This window comes from Polistes dominula, unplaced genomic scaffold, assembly GCF_049000335.1.
Source record: "Polistes dominula isolate Pdom_NZ unplaced genomic scaffold, Pdom_raw_medaka contig_68, whole genome shotgun sequence".
Classification (NCBI taxonomy): Eukaryota; Metazoa; Arthropoda; class Insecta; order Hymenoptera; family Vespidae; genus Polistes; species Polistes dominula.
Window position 1 is genome coordinate 1,265,262 of NW_028301034.1, and position 20,340 is coordinate 1,285,601.

General features: G+C 33.1%; 1 protein-coding gene across 2 annotated transcripts in view; it reads left to right on the forward strand.

Moving 5' to 3' along the window:
• LOC107072848 (dexamethasone-induced Ras-related protein 1) overlaps positions 1 to 20,340 on the forward strand; it is a 50,311-nt gene that overhangs the window by 16,022 nt on the left and 13,949 nt on the right. The window lies entirely within an intron of this gene.

Genomic DNA, 20,340 nt, shown 5'->3' on the forward strand with positions numbered 1-20,340 from the left:
GACCTAATACTAATAATTGTCTTTTCATTCGTAATAAATTTTGTCAATATAAAACACCATTTTTTTTGAACAATCTAAATTATAAATTTTCTTTTTTAATTATATTTTATGATAAGTAAAAAATAAAAATAACATATTAATTATTAAAAACCAATCAAGAATTATTGTCCGAAATTAAAAAATTGATTAAAAATTGTTACAGAAGCTTTCAAAAAAAAAAAAAAGAAATGAACATTTGAAAAGAAAACGTAAGATTATTAATTATTAATGGAATTCACAGATTAAAGTATGTGCAAGAACATGGAAAAGTTCAATCTGTAATATTTTGCTTCGCTGAGACAGAAATAGATTATTATATTGATACTCGCGTACATGAACGAGAGAGAAGGATGGATATCGGAACATACGTAGAAGCATAAGTCCCGAGATGAGTAAATAAAGATTGCGAAAGATCTGTTCAACCAACCGAACGATTTCTAGAAGCCTGGAATACCTCGAATTACAGTGGAATACTCAACGTATAACGCTACGCGTTTTTCCGCATAAATTCGCTACTCGCGGAATATAATCTCGTTCATTTTTTTTTTTTCTTTTAGACTTTTGTCGAAATACTATATACATGTATAGATATGTATATCTTAATATATATAAATGACGTGTCACGTTGTTTGTACGCAATGTACTTTTAAACTACTGAACCGATTTTAATAAAATTTTGCACATTGTGTGCAGTTTCATCCAACTTGAAAGATAGGATAGTTTATATCTCAATTTATAATCGCAATTGACTTAAAGACGTGTGTATCGGACTGATTGTGAGCCACAGCAACGCGTGGGGGCACCCCTAGTATATATATAATGAAACCATGTAGAATATTTTTTCAACAAATTCCTTCTTCCTTTTCAGTGAACTTAGACCTTTACTACGGAATACTTGCTTTTGGGAAATTAACTAATGCATTCTTTTCATGTTCATGCTCTCACAGGGGAAAAAAAAAACACTTTTTCATATTCTTTTTATAACCATTCTATTTTTACGACAGTAATATGGAACCGTTGGCGTTTAATGATTCCTACTAGAACGAAATAATATAAAATATGTCATACGCGAATATTTACTTTACTCGAATTACAAATGACAATGAATTAACCGAATATAACGATTTTAAATGAAAATAATGAAACATTCGCATAATTTATAACTATCGTTCAACGTCATACATTCCATCGAGTATCGTTTCTCAATCGATAACATCATATTTCTCGAGAATGAAGCCGAATGCTCGACAAGGTATTAAGCCGATTAAAGGGTCGTCGTGTATGTACCTGAAATGTGTACGTATGTGTATGTGTGTACATGTACCGGCCATTGTTAGGTGAAGTTTATTCGATGGTTAGAGGACATCGATTAATGTCCATCTTATAGATAGGAGTTTGGTCTTTAGCGAGAATAGAAAAGTCGATGCACTTTATCGTACTTTGAAAAAAGGTATAAACTTTTCCACTTTGTTACTTCATTTACGTCACTTAATGTTTTCTCTTAGGATAAAATCACTTTTCCAGATATAACCATTATACAATGAATTTATCGAGACCCGGATAGAATTCCTTAATAATCTCATTCACCTAATAAATTCATAAATCGAACGACGGTCGGTCCCTTATTAGACTGCCGATGAGCTCAACAATTGCAACTAACGTTAATCGTAGCTTGTCCGAGCTAAACTTCCAAGCGAAATAACGTCGGCCAGAGGACAATCAGATTATGACGCCAGCAAGCAAAAGCACTCGTGCTCGAGAATACGATCGAGTATTTCATCTCTTGCTAAGCTAAACATTCGAATACTCTGTGCCAAGGGACAGAGAGAGAGAGAGAGAGAGAGAGAGAGAAAAATAGCTCATTACAAGCAATGTTGATAACAAGTTTATCCAATTTCAAAATGGAACGAACTTTTCAGCCAAATTTCTCGTTAGAAGAAACTACCTAGTCGAAAATGAACTTTTTCATCTATTCAACGATATCCAGTAAAAGATTCCATTAATATATATATATATATATATATATTTATATTTTTGATATTGTGGGAGGTTCAGACAGAGAGAAATATGAAGATAAACTGATGATGAACTGAAATATATGTGTGTGATAGTTTATTTAATTAATTATGATGTGATGTCGAGCGGTATTTACATAAGTTTACAAAAAGTGACGTGGTTACAAAAATACAGAATATAACAGAGTTACAAATATAAGACTGACTGACTGATTTGCAGAATAACGGATAACACACAGATAGATGCAGACAGACTAAAGACTGAATACAAAGGACTGACTAAGGACTGATACAGACTAAAAACTAACTAAGGATAGATACAGACTGAGCAATGAGGACACTTTCTTACTTCTTTCCACATATTAATATCAGAAATGAGCTACACCCCTTTGGAGAGGGAAGGAGATTATGAATCTTATTGACCAATAGCATAAGGATCCACCCCATAGTCCCCCGATGGGTACAGCCTATGTTTTTTTTGGTAGTGGAAACTAAACATAAAGAAACTTGATCTAGAATATCGGAATGTTATTTATTTATGGTATCGTACGTGCTTAGATAGGAATCTGAAACTCCTCAAAGGTCCCGACACAGCACAAAGGGTTTTCATCGCACAAATATATCTCGATAATTCTTAGGTTTGTTTATGGTTTTATGGCCCTCCTAATCTTTTCTTTTAGTCTCTGAATAGAGTTTTCCTTTCCAACAAAATCTTAATATATATAAATCACGTGTCACGTTGTTTGTCCACAATGGACTCCTAAACTACTAAACCGATTTTAATCAAATTTTGAACACTGTGTGCAATTTCATCCAACTTGAAAGATAGGATAGTTTATATCTCAATTTATAATCGCAATATTATTTATTTATTAACAAAGAGTCATGATTATCTCTGTTAGTTCGATAAGATTCTAACAGATGACGGTATAAGGTACGTGTGTATCGGACTGATTGTGAGCCACAGCACCCCTAGTAAAATATAAAGAAAATAATTGAATACTTGTTTTTTTTTCCTACAACATTTATAAAAATAATAACAAAAATATTTTAGAAAGCGTTATGTTTTTTTAAATCACACGAGTTCGTTAAATCTCGTGTAATATTATTAATGGGAGAAATAAAAAAGAAAAAGTAACATGATTGAACGTACGTTATTTGTTAAAGGGAATTCGAATGTGTTCTTAATTCGAACGAAAATGTCTTATTGAAGAAACTGTAAGGATTACGTCTCAGAGTTGACTCAGCCGAGTAAAAACATCGACCAGAGGCACCTTATGCGGTTCCAGTAATTACCAAAGCGATTAAAAAGCAGGAAACACGTTGCCAAGTGTGCTCCGAGCCAAAATAAATACGTAACGTGTCTTTCGTTGAAACACCAACCTACACAAGCTTTTTCCCTTTGACATAGGAAATTGCGTTAACGACGACAAAATAAAAAGTCTTCTTCTTCTTCCTCTTCTTCTTCTTCTTTCTATCAGACGGTTATTCATGGTAACGTATGAAAATACAAGATACAAATTATTAACTCTCTTTCTCTCTATCTTGCGATCTTTTCGAAGAATTTATCTTTGAACTTAAACCATACCACGCGAACTCTCATTTTTTCTTTCCTTAGAAAATTTTCAAAGGCGTGTTCTCATTCGTCGTATGTAAATTTTCACGCTACCGTTGAATATCCATGAAATAATATAAATTACAATTCACGTGTAAATTCGCAGTTATTTATTTTAAGTATGCATTTTTAGGTACTTTTTTATATGATCGATAGCAAAACCATCGTAAAGATAAATTTGTTAACGCATATCACGTGCGAAAGAAAAATAGGCCTAATCGCCATCTATCTTTCTCGTCTTTCAAGCTGTCAGACAAAAACGATCATTATTCCTTGCGTTTTCATAACTCCACTCACCACGAGGATTATAACCCAAAAATACAACGACATAGATACTTTTTTTTTTTTTTGACTCTATAGAAAGTGTGTCCCTAACTTTTTATCGCAAGACCCTTTGAAAATTATCCTACCGCGAAAACTCACTTAGGAAAGTCAACCATGAAAGTTAATCTTACGTAATAAATCGCTAATCAAATTTTATCGATACAATATTTAATTTCATTTTGATATATCGGTTAACTATATATATACTAGGGGTGCTCCGCCACTCGTTGCTGTGGCTCCCAATCAGTCCGATACACACGTCTTTAAGTCAATGTTGATTATAAATTGAGATATAAACAATTCTATCTTTTAAATTGAATGAAACTGCACACAGTGTGCAAAATATTATTAAAATCGGTTCAGTAGTTTAGGAGTCCATTGTGGACAAACAACGTGACACATAATTTATATATATTACGATATAATACATTTTGACATTTGAGGTATAAGATCAACGATGACAAATCCCAGATGGCAAAAAAAAGATATAAAAAGTTAATTCAATATGATCAAAGTTAGCTAGGAAAAATTTAATCTTACGTAATAAAACGTTAATACATAGTTTTTTATTTAATACAATTTTCATTTCATTTTATTGATCATTCATCTATACGTAATAATACAAATGTAAACATAAGTATATCGATGAATTTCTATATAGTTCATAGATACATTGAGGATATACGATCAACGATGGCGATACCCAGGGGGTCCAAGAGAAATGGCAGCATCCACGACGATCGATCGATTGTCGAAGGCCACATCGAAAACCCAACTTAATCGGCCTCTTGTATCTGTATCAAATGTACATATCTATCTATATATATATATATATATATTAGATATACATATACATAGGATACAAGTAAGTATGTGTAGGATGTAAATTCTGCGGAATTTAACATCGAGTTTATCGAATTTCATTCAAGAAAACAGACAGAAAGGCAACGAGGAGAAATAAAGAGATCCATAGAGAGAGAGAGAGAGAGAGAGAGAGAGAGAAAAAGAGAGAGAGAAAAAATGCATTTAGCCTGGAGGGATTTCTTTTTCATCCTACGAGTATCTAGACGTCTATTTCACGTACTAAGTCTTTCCAACGATATTGGCATAAATCGCCCACGGCAAAAAAGGGTTGCCAGTTGGTACAGCCTGGAATTAAATAGGGCGGAACGATCATTAGGTGTCTCGTAATTATATACATTCGTATAACCGGCTTTTTACTTGTTACACGCATTATGCTGTTAATATGAATATAAACGTTAACGTATAATATAACTCGTGATAATTCTTTCTTGACTTTATCATTTCTATCGATAATAATAAATGTGGTACGAACGCCTCCATGCCAAACTTACCTGGGCATTCGTGAGAAGGATTGGTTGGTGGGCCCTGGATAGCTCAATTGGTTAAATGAGCAGTCGCCCGAAAAACGAAAGATCCATGGTTCGAGTCCCGGTCCAGTTAGTCCAGCGGTCCAATTGTTTTCACGAATCCCACACATGGAGGCCCCTCCGGGATGGAGGGTCTGTTTCATAACACGTTTCACAGTCTTACAACGCCAGGAGAAAAAAATAAAGACGAAAGTTGAAAGTTGATGACAAAAAGACGAAATTGGTGGCGAAGGACGCCACAAAAAGAGGAGATGATGTTGAGTGGCCATAACATTTGGGGTCGAATGTTGTTAAAGGGGGGTGGAATGTGGGACGAGCGCCTCCATGCCAAACTTACCTGGGCATTCGTGAGAAGGATTGGTTGGTGGGCCCTGTATAGCTCAATTGGTTAAATGAGCAGTCGCCCGAAAAACGAAAGATCCATGGTTCGAGTCCCGGTCCAGTTAGTCCAGCGGTCCAATTGTTTTCACGAATCCCACACATGGGGGCCCCTCCGGGATGGAGGGTCTGTTTCATAACACGTTCCACAGTCTTACAATTCCAGGAGAAAAAAATAAAGACGAAAGTTGAAAGTTGATGACAAAAAGACGAAATTGGTGGCGAAGGACGCTACAAAAAGAGGAGATGATGTTGAGTGGCCATAACATTTAAGGTCGAATGTTGTTAAAGGGGGGGGGTTGGAATGTGGGACGAGCGCCTCCATGCCAAACTTACCTGGGCATTCGTGAGAAGGATTGGTTGGTGGGCCCTGGATAGCTCAATTGGTTAAATGAGCAGTCGCCCGGAAAACGAAAGATCCGTGATCCAGTTTTTGTCCCAAAGCTTACATAAATATAATAATTTGATAAATGATCCAAAAAAAAGGAAAGAAGAATTCAAAGTTGACTCGTTCAAGATCCAAAGCAATTTTGTTTATATGAAATGCAAGCTTGAGTTTATAAAAAAAAAACGTCGATAAAATTTAATACGTTAAAAGCAAAAACGCGTTTTACAACTATCCGACGTGTACCTGTCGATTAAGCTTGAAGTAACTGAAATTTCGTAAAAAAAAAGGTACGTATAAGAGAAATCTAAAACAATGAACGAACCTAACGTAAATAATTGAATTTCGCGTTTTCCTTTGAAAGCTTTTACGAGAGCTAGGTGAGGTAGAGTTGAGGAGAGATGAGAAAAGTAAGAGGAAAAGGGGCACGTGTCTTTTTGAAATTGGCATCGTTCGTTAATTTGATACGAAGAAATGATAATGGCAGTCAGTTTCAGGCTAATAAAAAAAAAAAAGGTTCACCTTTCACCTACTTCATATTAATTCTATTTGTATGAATAAAGATATGGTTGGATTATACGAACAGGTATATAATTACGTAAGCATACATGGGAAAGGGAGAGAGGTTGTGTCATTCCATCGTTATGCACGTATTTAGGAAGAATTGACAGGTACATCCGCTTAGCGTGATTAAACTTCACATTATCGAGGGAATGCCAAGCTGTGATATAACGACGAAAGACCAGTCCTGTCATTTCTACATATGCTCCTGCCATTCATAATATAAACATATATGTATATTGTATATCACTATGAATCCTATATATATATATATATATATATTATATAGAAACGTATGACCACCAAGTGAATAATTGTTTAAGCCGAATAATCCGCTTTTCCTAGCCACCCTTTATTTTCTCTTAATTTTAATGCAGTTATGTTATACGCTGCCACTCGTGTCAATGACCCTGCCTTTTTTTCTTTGAGCGTGTTCATCGTAAAATCGATAAACTTGCCCCCTTACGTTTTTTTCTCTCTCTCTCTCTCTCTCTCTCTCTCTTTTTCTTTCTGCTCATCTTGTTTCTTTCTTTCATCCTTTTTCTTCTTTTCTTTTTTATATACCTCATTATAATGTTGGAAAAATGGTCGTAACATCTTCGATTTGTTTACAGCACGTTAAAACATAGCTCAAGTACAGGTCACGGAATAATCAGAGACATATTTTCTACTTACCTTATTAAGGTTATGGTAATGAAGAAAAAAGAAACATTGGATATAGAAATGACGGATTACGTTGAACAAGATTACGATACCCCTTTTCTTAGTCGTTGACTTAACAACGATAGTTGTGAAGAAAGTTTTATGTGTGTATGTGTACATGCTCGTTACACGATACAACACATGTTTGCCAGATAGAACGAATCAATTGATGTCATTGCAAAAATAACAATAACAATAGCAAACAACAACAATAACAATAGTAACAGTAATAGTAGCTGCAACAGTAGCTGCAGCAGCAACAATGTGCCATCGAGATTCATCTCTGGCACACACGAATGGTGATCGATAACCGCGAATGAACGTGACGCCTAGGAATTTTCGTGGCTTGTGTTCGGAGCAACAGGTAAGAAGAATTCGAATGGGATTAATTTTTGACCGAAAGAGAAAAGACGAGAAAAAAAAAAGGGGGAAATAAATTTAGAAATTTTGTATTGCAGTGAGCTAAAATGTATAACACCGATGTGTCAAAAATAATGAAAATGAAGTGAATGAAATATGATAGGAAAAAGCAAAAAAAAAGAATAAAGGACAATTTGTTTAGAAATGTGTATGATATAAAAATTACAAAATACGATTATAATAATCGAATGAGAAATCACGAAACGCTCGTTAACGTCCATTCAAATAACCTAGCGTGGATGCAAATCCTCTTGACGGCTCTCTTTGGTAGACAATTCGTTGCTCGTTCATTCGCCAGAGGGACAAGGAAAGATAAGAGATAAGCGTGCCTTCCTCGGCAGTTTGAACAAGGCCTTCCTCTCGTTTGCTTACTTGCTACTATTCTCTGCTACAATTTGCATATCGTTCCCGAGGCTGTGTACAACCACCTTCCTATCTACTACTTTTTTGCACATACGTCCCGTGTTAACTTTTCCACTTGCTTTTTATGAACATATTTTCTTGACCTAGACGTTCCATTTTTTTCCTTATTTCTGAAGTGAAAATTTCTTTAGAATCAGGGTGATTTGAAAATTGTGAAACGGAAGAACATGAAACCGATAAAACAAAAATAATTAATTAATTAATTAAATTCTATATATAAAAACTCAGTGTCACAATATGTTTGTCCAATAATAATTCCAAAACAACTCAACTTATTTTCATGAAATTGATTTTATTTCACGTGATTTTTTCCAACTTAGCACATAGCACAATTTTTATTTAGAGGTTATCTAGATTCTGTAAGGTTCTTTCAATAAATGGCGCTGTATTACAATTCAATTATTTGGAAGCTTGGTTTTCTTTGATGGTTTCACTTCTACCGTGTGTGTTTTATTCGTTCATGTATGAGAAAAAGGGATTTTTAGCAAAATTTGTTATCAAACAAACTCTTTTGAAAAATTATTTTAAAAAGATTATTTAATAAAATTACAAATAATTACTAAACGATGAATATTATGCTTCCTTTTTTTTTACTTTTTTTCTTTCTTTTTTTTCTTCTCCGCCGAGTTATTATGCTTGAAGGAAGAAAACGCTTGAAATCGTGACGGATCTATTTAATCCTCCTCGAGGATAACATTTAACCAGCCCTTGCTAAATCCTCTTCCAACTGGAACGAGACACGCGATAGCGAGGAATTATAAATTTCAAAGACAGAGAATTACATTCTGTACTTCATAGCTCGAAGAATTTCAAGACTCGTGTACGTTGATAGAATGGACAACATTGTCCTTGAGTTTAAAATGGAAAGAAAAAAAGAAGTACTAGAAGAAGAAGAAGAAGAAGAAGAAGAAGAAGAAGAAGAAGAAGAAAAAGAAAAAGAAAAAAAGTTAAATCAGTTCACGGAGCTTTACAAGTTAGAGAGGTTTTTAAGGAAAGTCGATGTTCCAGATCAAAATGGTCACTGATCAATACGAGAAGGTTCCGAGGTCTCCTTCGATACATTTAATTCTTCTTCGTTGCTACTATGCTTGAATTAATTCAGTGCTAGAATCTCATGAAATATCGATCATGGTTCCTCAAATAGATGCACGATTATAATTTTATCCGATAGGACTAAAGAATTTTCATACGATATCTGAAATATTTATTACTAACAAAATATATTCGATAAATATGTTAATGTATTGAAATGTGTGTAAGATGAATTTTTGTTTAAATTAGAAAATTTAAATACTTCGAAAATAACTCACTTATAATCTTAATTTTATTTTTTTTTTTTTTCAAGTGAAAACTTCTTTAGAATCCGGGTGATTTGAAAATCGTGAAACGGAAGAACGTGAAACCGATGAAACAAAAATAATTAATTATTTAATAAAATTCAATATATAATTTAATTCTATATATTTAATTTTATAAAATATATTATATTTTATATAAATATATTTAATTTTATATATTAATTAATTAATTAATAAAGTTTTATATATAAAAATTTAGTGTCACAATATGTTTGTCCACTAATAATTCCAAAACAACTCAACTTATTTTAATGAAATTGATTTTATTTCACGTGATTTTTTTCAACTTAGCACATAGCACAATTTTTATCTATTGTTATGTATTTTTTATTACTAATTTAAAGATTTTTATTCAGAGATTATCTAGGTTCTGTAAGATTCTTTCAATAGATGGCACTGTATTACAATTCAATTATTTCGAAGCTTGATTTTCTTTGAGGGTTTCACTTCTACCATGTGTGATCTGCACACATCTGTTTTTTTTTGATAAGAGAATACTCGTTCTCTCTAAATATATTTTGACACGTCATCAATTTTTTAAGCTAAATAATATTATAGAAAGTGAAAATAGAACAAAAACGTTTATATGTTTGCCATAAAAGAAAGGCATCGTTATAAAAGTTATAGAATTAATTAATTAAAAAAAGAAAAAAAAACATAAAATAAATTAACTTTTGAAATAACATTGAAAACACCCATCATATTGAAAATAAATAATGTTCTAATATTTGGCCTCGTAAAAGCAAACAATTTTGTGTTGTTTCAAAACCCTCTTTTCAAAAATACGTATTTTCTCGGAAATATTGAAACTTTTCAATGTTAAAAATACAGCTCGTATATAATGGTAAAAAATATGCGAAGCAAGTAAGTCAATGTTCATTTTATCGATGCCACTTAACAGAAGAGAGGCAAAGAGAAAGAGAATATTTTTCTCTTAGTAGCTTTTTACGTAGCATAAATTTGTGCTTGCTTGGGAGGCCATTTTTTCCGCGGTTCTGAACGGCGTTGATCATCCAGAAATGACTCTTGGGGAGTGAAAGACAGCAGGAAGATCGTAAAAATAAAAGAAGAAAAAAATGATCTCGAAAAAAGTGGAAACAAATTTTCCTAGCTGATCACGTTTCTGGGTCGACGATTTTCCGATCAATCGTTCGCAAATCTCAACTAACTACGTTACTACGTGCAATACGCTACAAGCGCTTGCAAAGAATTTTAGCACACGGTAAAAACTTGGCATGATTTGATCGTGAACAATGCGAAATAGCAGAAACGAGATGGGCGTTCGTTTGAATGCCGATCGAAACGCGAACGTTTTTTCCCCCATTTCTAATTTTTTCAACTTTCCAATTTTCAACGCGTGTTCAACACTTACCGAATGCAATCATAAAAATCAAATGAATTTTGCAATCGCATAACAAACAAGCATCCAAAATAGTACGATACCACGATAACCTCCGTCCATTTGATTATCATCTTCATTTTGTCATTATTTTAATAACTATTCGACAAACGAATAACACATTCGTTATTCTTCTTTCTTTGTATTCTACCACACGTGGGATTATTAATTATGCTCTACCCAGGAAATTCGACGTTTCCTCGTGGTTACCAGTGCGAGCTATCCATTTTAATTACTACGACCTGTCACCGACACGTTTTTCGATGCACATCATGTTGCTTTTCATTTAGGAACGGCCACGACTAGTAGAAGAGTTAACAAAATTTAATCACCGGACTCAATTTATGAGGACACCCGCCAAGTCATAATTGAGTCACGTTTAACTGGGTGTGCAACGTAGTGGCAAGGCCCTAGAAAAAAAAAAAATAACGCAGACCCTTTTTTTCTTTCTTCCTTCCTTCCTTCCTTTTTTTTTTTTAAATCCAAATAAAATGATGACGATAGTTCTACATTGTATTGTTTATTTCTACATATCGTGATTTCATCTAAATTGGTATCACACCCCTTTAGTTCTAATAACGTTGTTCTCTTCCCCGATTTTTTTCTTCTAAATAAAAGAACGATAAATTCTATCACCTTCTATACTTCTAATCTTCTTCTTTCATTCACGTAATGTCACCAGAAACTTCTCGTCAGCTTATACGACGAACAACATGGACCGTCTGCCTTTCGAACAATGAAATTCAATAAAACTCTCACTAGGACAAACTAAACATACCGTGCAAAATTCTTCTTCTTTCTTTTCTTCTTCTTCTTCTTCTTCTTCTTCTTCTTCTTCTTCTTCTTCTTCTTCTTCTAATATCAAATTTCTGAAGCGTTCTCTTCCGAACAGAACGGAACGAAAAGAAACGAGAAGCAACATTCCACCCACGCGATTAGGTCTCCTCGTACGAACAAATTTTCGAACTTTAAGCTCCCTATCCTACGGTGTTTATGGCTCATATTTCAAATCACCAAGATACACCTCTACCTATGTAGGTACTACATATCCATTTTTATTTTCCTATTTCGCAAACTTTGTCTATCTCATTTTAAGATCGTTTATTTTACGAGAAAAAGCTTGACGAACTTTACGAAACTGGCAAGAGGATAATAGAATAACGTAGATTCACATTAGAATCTTCTAAAATAAAAATAAAACTTTTAAAAAGATCGGATATACCAGAGTAAATGGGTAGCAATGATTTACAAGAAAAAAAAAACATAATACAGAAAAAAAGATAGGGTAAGTATTAAATCATAAAGAAAGAGAGAGAGAGAGAGAGAGACAAAAATAATATCCCAGTGAACATACCAACGTAACAGTGATATCACACCTAGAGAACATGTAACATAACAAATGTAATGTAAATTTGACATTCTTGTGATACAAATTGTTATGTGTAAATGGGACATCAAATTTGTAACGTAAACATCACATACATGTTACTTACCCAAGTGACATCACATTAGTAACCTTAGTGTGATGTTATATTTATGTAACATAGCTACGTTAGATTTACATTTTAGATATGACGTCACTATTACATACCAAAGTTAACTTATAAACAACATAAGCGACGTGACTCTGTTTTATCGTCACATTCACATCACAATGTAATGTTTCAGTTCTGTTCATATTGTTAAAGAACACCTATATGAAATAGTTATATTTTATACTGCATTTTGCATAATGCATCAATATTTTAATAGGAATATTTTGTTATAGAATTAAATTCCTTATAAGTATATTTTTTCAGTGCATTAAATAAATATGTCTAATGGTTAGTGTACCACCGGTGGTACACGTGCCACGGAACGTGTTAATTATAGTTTATATTATTAATTTATGTTATATTTTATTATTTAATATTATTTATTAATTATAATTATTAATATTATTAATTATATATATATATATATATGTATTAGTAATATAATATAAATAAATACAAGAGTTCGCATGGCTGAGTGAGGCAACACACCATCCAGTAATTGTATGTTTCCAAATTCAAATCCCGCCCCTTCAAAAAAACAAATTTTTAATTTTTTAAATTCGAATTATGATATATCACATTATTACGTAAGTGAGTGTGAAATTTTGTGTGACTCACATGTGACACATATGTTATTTACGGTTTTACGTAACCTAAAATTTTTGGTTCTGTAAATGTGACGTGAATAGGAAAATAAAATGTCGTAAAACAAGTGGAACTGTCGTACTTAAAAACAGGGTGGTGGAACCATGTAAAAAAGCCCTCGAGGCACAACCACCAAGTAGCCGAGATAAAATTTGTTTAGGAACACTTTTCTACGAACGTTTGTCATGTTTTAAGCAAACGGCATGCTGCCCACGACTTATTTTATCTCACATCTACTTTCAAAGCTGACTCTACCTCGGACTTTCTTTTACGTTTTCTTTTTCTGAGTTTTTTTCTTTTTTGTGTTTGTGTTTGTTTGTTCGTTCCTTCGTTCGTTCCTTCGTTCGTTTGTTTGTTTGTTTGGTTTTTCTGAATCCAAGGAAAATGAAGAAAGAAATTTTACCTCTCTAGTAAAGGATCGATCGTTGAATTTGTCGGGAAGACCCTCTTGCGATTCCTCGCTTCGTTTGCTAAGATGAAATGGAAGGTAACGATTAGCACTCTCGACACGATCCCTCAACAAAAGTAATCGAGATTATTCGATGGAAATATTTCTTCTCTTTTCTTATCTTTCTTTCTTTTTTTTTTTACTCTCTTTTTCCTACTTAACAATTTTCAAACCATTAATTTAAATACTTTGTACATTACGATTGAAATTAAAGGAAAAGAAAGATTCGAGTATTCCACAAATTTCACCAAATTGTGAGAAAAAAAGATTCATCGGTTATCGCTGTTCTGATAAATATTTGATAAAACAAAAACAACAAAAAAAGCAAAAGTCAATGTGATTGATATCCTTTTTATTCTTACATTCGATGAAAAATCATGGAATTTTTGAATTTAAACATGAGCTATCTTTTAACATGGATATAAATGAACAAAGTACAATGGCATTATGAATAATCCCGTAGCGAACAAAAGAAAATTCAAATCCCAGCTTTTACAACACCTTCATCGAGATGGTTGAAAAAAGAACAAGTCTCTATCGAAGAAAATGAGAAAGATTATTTTTAGCGAGATGTTGGAACGAGATGAGCATTGGTTAGGAATATAGAAAAGAGAGGGGTACTGATGAGGTGAAATAAAAAGAAAAAGAAAGGGGGGAAAAAAATGAAAAAAAAAAAATGAAAAAAATGAAAAGAAAAATGATCGTAAAGAAACGATATCGTATTAAACTTAAATTTTGGTCTTTCACGATGGGGCTTCTAAGATGATCCTTGGCTTATATTCTTCTCGTTGAATAATAGAATTATATTCGCGAAAGAAAATTGCGCTAATGGCAACGGAACGATATAATCTTAAAAAAAGCTTGAGTAGTAGTATACCATACTCTCGTCTGCTTTTTTTTTTTTTAAATAATCTTCTAAGATATTTTTCTAGCCTTTTATCGTGAATATAATTTTGACCAAGATAGATCCCAGTGAACACACCAATTTAACCAAGACATCACATTTACAGAACCAAAATTTTAGGTTACGTAAACCGTAAAATAACATACACATATATATGTGATTTTTTAATTTCACACTTACGTAGCAATGCGACGTAACATAATGAACATAAATGTGATGTTAATGTGACATACATATAATCTAAAAAATTTGAAAAAAGATTTTTAATTCTTTTTTTTTTTTAATTTACTTTCTTTTTTAATTTTTTTTTTTTTTTGAAGAGGCGGGATTTGAATTTGGAAACATACGATTACTGGATGGTGTGTTGCCTCACTCAGCCATGCAAACTCTTGTATTTATTTATATTATATTACTAATACATATATATAAATAATAATATTAATAATTATAATTAATAAATAATATTAAATAATAAAATATAACATAAATTAATAAAATAAATTATAATTAACACGTTCCGTGGCACGTGTACCACCGGTGGTACACTAACCATTAGACATATTTATTTAATGCACTGAAAATATATACTTATAAGGAATTTAATTCTGTAACAAAATATTCTTATTAAAATATTGATGCATTATGCAAAATGCAGTATAAAATATAACTATTTCATATAGGTGTTCTTTAACAATATGAACAGAACTGAAACATTACATTGTGATGTAAATGTGACGATAAAACAGAGTCACATCGGTTATGTTGTTTATAAGTTAACTTTGGTATGTAATAGTGACGTCATATCTAGAATGTAAAGCTAACGTAACTATGTTACATAAATATAACATCATACTAAGGTTACTAATGTGATGTCACTTGGTAAGTAACATGTATGTCATGTTTACGTTACAAATTTGATGTCCCATTTACACATAACAATTTGGGTCACAAGAATGTCAAATTTACACTACATTTGTTATGTTACATGTTCTCTAGGTGTGATATCACTGTTACGTTGGTGTGTTCACTGGTATATAAGGTAGCTCGTACCATAATTAGCGGCTAACTACAAAGCGATCTTTTCCATGCCGCGAAATATGTATGTTATCTAACACTATCCTCCTTTAACCCATCCAAGAAATGCGTTGCACAATTTTCCTTCTACAACAAAGTTCTTAATTAGCACGTTCCACGCGAGAGCAACGTGTATCTTTTCTATCTACTAACGTTCATCGAGTTCATCGAGTACATCAAACCACAACTACATACCAAACGCCATATTTATATAAATACGTATACCTACGTACATATATATATATATATATATACATAGGTACGTAAAAGGACGACACGCAAAAGGATACCTTTCATACACCTTTATCAAATTATTTCGCTAGTTGAGAGAATCGATTCGTGCATCATTATAACCTTCATGAACGATCGCAACTTTGACTTGTCGTTGATGCGAAACTCAATTCCCTGATCATTTTCATAATATTTTACCTTGTTCTTTTTGTTTTTCTTTTTTCTTTTTTTTACTTTAATACAATTAAACACGTAGGTGTACAGATTGTTATCAATCAGGACACGGATTCACATTGATACAATGAGAATTTTGAATTATTTCAATAATTCTATAACCGCGACCCAATTTATATCCCGATATATTCTCATCCAGATTATTACCAATAAATATGGGATTGTTTTTACCATTCGATATTATTGCAAGAAAAAACGAATATCGGATTTTACGCGATGGTCTATCGTTAAATATTTTCTATAAGGGAAGAGAGAACGAATAAGTAATATAATCAATATTTCAATCACGTATGTTTATATGAAACCAAATATATGGTAACCGATAGAGCTCAGAATAGGCCTAGTTCTGGAACTTTAGTCGTCCGGGATAAAACTTTTGAGCGGATCAGCAACTTTAGGTATTTACGATCGATCATAAACCAAACGAACGAAATTAACGAAGAATTTAAGATGCGCTTCATCTGGCGGCGCGTGATTTTTGCTTGTTCAAACCTGGACCAAGCGCGGGCCACCGGTGGTACGCGCCGATGTGAACGTGTTAAGAAAAGAATCAATCTAGGCAATTCATGTTTTTATTCGATTAACAAATTACTCAGCTCGCGGTTGCTGTCTAGGCGATTAAAAATCAGGATATACAGGACAATCACCCTGCCGGTAGTCCTTTATAGTAGCGAATCGTGGTCGCTCACGTTACAGGACGAAAAGAAATAGAGAGTTTTCGAAAACAAAGTTCTTCTTAAAATGTTCGGTGCAAAACGCGATGAGGAAACGGGCGAATGGAGAAAATTCCATAACGTTGAAGTACATCGATTGTACAACAAACCGGACATTATCAAAGTCGTAAAATCACACCGATTAAGATGGGCTGGTCACGTGGCGCGGTGCATGGGGGAGGATCGAACGGCGCACAAAATATTGGTCGATATACCAAACGGGAAAAGACCATTAGGTAGACCGAGACGTAAATGGGAGGATAATATTAGAAGAGACCTGAAAAAAATTAGGATACAAAGACCACGAATGGAAGGATCGCGCTCAGGGACGGGAACAATAGCCCTGGGATTTGGTATTTGCGGCAATGAACTTTCGAATAATGTTTATATGACAAAATATGATACTATTTATCGATAGAAATTATTTTTTATTGTTCGTAAAAGATGCGATAATAATAATAAAAGATAAAACGTCATTTTCTCACATAATCAAGATAATTTTGATGAAACAAATTACTTGACAAAAAAAAAATAAATAAATGAGAACGTCATACGAAGATGAATTTGTCATAAGACACAACAATTGTAAAATAAAAATGTTAGATAAATAATAACTACCCACCAAATAGAAACTTTATTTTCCCCTTTTTATATTCGTAAAAGCGGATTGTCACTTGACTTGCACAAATAGGATGGAAGATGAATGCAAATGTTTTATAGGAACGTTCGTTCGTTCGTTCGTTCGTTCATTCGTTCGTTCGTCGTTCTGTAAGGAACGTGTACCTCGAGAATGGAAATACAAGAGAGTTCCGATGTAGCTTTATCGAATAAGAAAAGTAAAAAAAAAAAAAAAAAAGAAAGAAATAGAGAAGAAAAACGATCGATAGTTCATGGAACTATATTGTACAATAGAATAGAAACGTAACTCTCGTCAAACACGAACCAATATAAAGGGGATTATCATTCTAACAAGTTCTCTCTATTATTAGGTGTCCTTTTACATTGTAACATATGATGTACTAGAAGTTAAAAGCTTTGAATAGAGAAAGAGAGGGGGTGTAAGTTTTCAAAGACAACAGGTAAAGAAACGATAACGTAGACGATCGGTATAGATCACAATTGTTGCTAAACGTATCGTCTGCTTCGTCGTCATAGTCATAGTCATAGTCGAGAGAAACTGAGAATGAAATATATTACAGTCCGTTGAAGAAGCTTTTAATGGATTCCATTATTTCTCAGTTTATAGCTACTAGGTCGCATCTGTGAATTTCCTTGTTTCTAAAATGGACTACTCTACCTACAATCTAACAATCTATCTTTGAAGAATGTCTGTGAGTAAGGAGTCCTAGTCCAGAAGCGACAACTTCGTCCTATCCCTCGAATTCACAAGTAACAACCTTTCAACGAACCCTACAAGAGCCTAACGTTCGAGAGACAACGTTCCCTTTTACAAATCGATAATATCTCATTCTTCGAAGTTGCTCATTCATTTAATTACACAATCCTATTATTATTTTATTCCATTTGATTTTCATTCAGAAAGGAAATATCACTTTTTCTAATTAATTATTATTATGTGTTCAATCTCTCTCTCTCTCTCTCTTAACGTAATAACGTTCATACAAATATATTAAATAAAAAAAAAAAGTTCATTAACAACGAAACGCATAATCTTGAAAGGTTCCTTAAAATCACAATATCGTAACTTGATTAACACGAATGAGTTGCCCCTTCACCCCCATTTGCTAATCCGTTGAAGCAGAACCCACAATGAGCAGGATAACGAAGCTCTCGACGACGACGACGACGAAACATTGCAGATGGCTTTGCTCGTCTACGTGGAATTGTTAATTAACGCGAACCACGCCCGTAATCGAGCGCGTTAAAGTGTTATTACGGAACAATAAAGGGGACTCTTATACTTTTACCGACATTCCCATATAATTTCTTAATCCATGAGAGAAGATGTGTTCAAAACGGAAGGGGAAGGGCCACGTTTCTTATCAATTATTATCAACTCATCTTAATTAACTAACTTGCATATAAATTGAGAGAGTGAGAGAATGATAAAGCAAAAAAAAAAGAAAAAAAAAGAAAGAAAACAAACTCAAATATAATATTCTATTATAATTGTGCTTATCTTTTTCTATTAAAAAATATTATAAAATAAAAATAAAATGTAAGCAACAAAAGTTAAACGCTAGTACTTTTTCTGAGTAAAATAAAGAAATAAAAAAGAGAGAAAACTAGAAACAGCGAGAGTAAAAGAAATAAAATAAAATAAAATAAAATAAAAAAAAAAAGAGAAAAGTAAAGGGAAACCACCACGCGAAGAGAAAGAGAGAGAGAGAGAGAGAGAGAGAGAAAACGGTTTACGATATTAAATTCTAGAAATACCATCTCGACCGAAATCCTTCGGCGGCTAATTAAAAATAATTTAGCGATCCAATCGTGAAATTATTAGAGCGAGGCGTTTTACAAAATGAAAAGAGCAATCGAAACGGTACGTTCTTTCTTTGTAAAAGGATATACGACCTTCTTTAAGTGTTTAGCATATTCCGTGATGCATTAAGACACTTACTAGAGTAACTCCCCCATCGAAAATAAGGGAGGATCCTTCAATTCTCTCAATTCGTTTATCTCAGAAAAAGATTTTCTCTCTCTCTTTCTATTTCTTTTTTTTGGAGATACCTGAAAAATATTTCAAAAGAAAATCCACTTACGTATGGAAATATCTACATATATAATACTAGGGGTGCCCTGCCACGCGTTGCTGTGGCTCACAATCAGTCCGATACACACGTCTTTAAGTCAACGAGTTACCTTATACCGCCTTATTGCGATTATAAATTGAGATATAAACTATCGTATCTTTCAAGTTGGATGAAACTGCATACAGTGTGCAAAATTTGATTAAAATCGGTTCAGTAGTTTAGGAGTTCATTGCGGACAAACAGCGTGACACGTAATTTATATATTCCAAATCGTAGATCTTCTAAGGCTTTCCCAAAAGTTACAGAATTTTCAATGTTACAAATAAATGTCAAATATTTTCTTATTCTTTTTTTCTTTTCTCTTTTTTTTTTAATGTCGTGATATTTGAAAGGTTTCTATAAAGGTTTTTTTTTCATATTTACATGAAACAAATAAAAGTAATACTTATATAATAATAGAAGTATACTGTGTACTTATACCTAAAAGAGGGTTGACAAGTTCTAAGTGAGTCTTACATGTAAAGGTATTGTACGAAATAGAATGACCGGTCATTTCGTACATTGACCGGGAACCCCCGACCGAGTATTCAAGGACACGAGACCGCACAGCTACCCATTACGATATCGAATAAAAAGAAATAACTGAATATAAGAATTTTTGCGAAATTTCTACTCCGGTTTTTTCGCAAACTGTTGGAGATCTGAATTTTTTTAAAAGTACAATGTATATTTTCATGGACTACTACAAGCGTGCAAAGTTTGAACATAAAATCTGTACCTCTCGTAAATGGTTTTGGCCCTTGTTAGTTACAGCAGGACCCTTTGAGATGAA